The 1,605-nt window shown below is 56.8% G+C and overlaps 2 protein-coding genes across 2 annotated transcripts in view; both read left to right on the top strand.

The window, feature by feature from the left end:
- Positions 1-1,605, top strand: part of FEN1 (flap structure-specific endonuclease 1) — a 129,382-nt gene that overhangs the window by 33,717 nt on the left and 94,060 nt on the right. The gene's annotated exons all lie outside the window — the stretch shown is intronic.
- DAGLA (diacylglycerol lipase alpha) overlaps positions 1-1,605 on the top strand; it is a 63,075-nt gene that overhangs the window by 33,635 nt on the left and 27,835 nt on the right. The window lies entirely within an intron of this gene.

Here is a 1,605-nt window from a genome sequence, read left to right as displayed (position 1 = left end):
CTCTCTCTCTCTCTCTCTCCCTCTCCCTGTCTCTCTCTCCCTCTCCCTGTCTCTCGCTCCTCCCTCTCTCCTCTCTCTGTATCTCTGTCTCTGCCTCTCTCTCTCTGTGTCTCTCCATATATTAAGCACACATGAGGACACACAGATGAGCAGAGGACAGACCCTGTGTGCTGTGCCAAGAGACCAGGGTAGAGGAGGGTTCAGTGGGCTAAAGATGAATCAGGGAGGGCTCCTTGGAGGAAGGGGCTTTTGCCCAAGGTTCCTGGTCAAGGAGGAATCTCACTTAGCAGAGAGGATCTAGGGGGCTGCCCAAAGGCCCAGGGGCAAACCCACCCAGGGATGGAGAGCCCTGAGCGACTCTCTGTCCTGTCAGACGAGGGGTCCTGCTGGCCCACCTGCCCTCTCAACCGGGGGCAGGGCGGGGGGGAGGTGATGAGGAGGAGGAAGGACAAGGACCTCCTCACCAGGTCCCTCAGCACATAGGAATCAGCCCCTCACACAGTTCTCGCCTAGGGGCCAGAGTGAGCAGTGTCCATGAGTCAGCTCCCAGGCTCTCTGCTCTCTCTCCCTCTCGGTCTCTTGGGTTCTCCAGGCCCTTGCAGAGAATGCCCTGCTCCAAGGGCTTCTGGGCCTCCACATGCACGGCCTGCTTGCTTGCAGTTAGGGGCTTTGTGGTTGCTGTTGTTTTAATTAAAAAGCTCTTTGGTGGGTTTGGAGTTCTCCACTGGCCACCACTGCCTCCGGCCACCACTTAACACAGGACGCCGGTCGGATTTCCTCAGGGTGAGCGTGTAGTCTGATGGAGAACTTCAGGAACCATGTAAGGATCTGGCCTTTGGCCCAGGCCCTAGAATCCACCCTGGCATCATTTGCCAGGATCTGGGATCTGGGATCCCAGGTCATAGGAAGTGAAGTTTCTCTAGCACAGACTGGCTATGCCTTCTTTTTGATGAATAGCCCCAGTGTTTCTAGCCAGGCAGTGGGAGGCTTTGGCCCCCTGGGGGGGGGTCTCCCCAAAGGACATTCTTCCAGTCCCCTTATGTACATCAAAGGCCTGGCTCTGATCTCCCCAGGGGAGCCCTTTGCAGAAAGCACCTCCCCTTGGTCACTTCTGGGATCTGCCAGAGCCCTCTGACCCAGCACTCCGGGCAAGCTGGCCAACCAGAGAAGTCCAAGTGGACGAGCCATTTCATTTTGGATTGGCCTCTGCACTCTTGGCTCTGGCCCCACCCTCCCAGAATAGCAACACCCTTGAATTCTTTCATGCTCCAGCCTTTCCTCTTTGGAGGCCAGCTGCTGCTGACAGCTGAGAGACTCCACTGAGGCAGGGTGGGGGCAGCCGGAGGCCGCCAGCCCTTGACCCCGGATGGGCACTGGTAGACTCCTTCACTTCCCTCTCAGGATGCTCAGTGGTTCTTTCTAACAAGTTTCCTGAAGGTTTTGATTCCTGGTCTCATTTGACATGGAGATAAACCTTTTCTTTAGCTGTCTCCAGTCCAAGAGGCTCCAGTGCACATTACCTCCTATCCCAGAGCAGAATTTCTTTCTCCTCCCTGCTCTCTTTTCCCAGACCATCCACTTCTCCTCCCCCCCCCCCCCCCCCCC

The sequence above is a fragment of the Petaurus breviceps genome, unplaced genomic scaffold (assembly GCF_028583685.1).
Source record: "Petaurus breviceps papuanus isolate PSGF00001 unplaced genomic scaffold, PetGlider_PUasm1.0 90397, whole genome shotgun sequence".
Taxonomy (NCBI): domain Eukaryota; kingdom Metazoa; phylum Chordata; class Mammalia; order Diprotodontia; family Petauridae; genus Petaurus; species Petaurus breviceps.
This window is presented reverse-complemented; position numbering and strand designations above follow the sequence as displayed.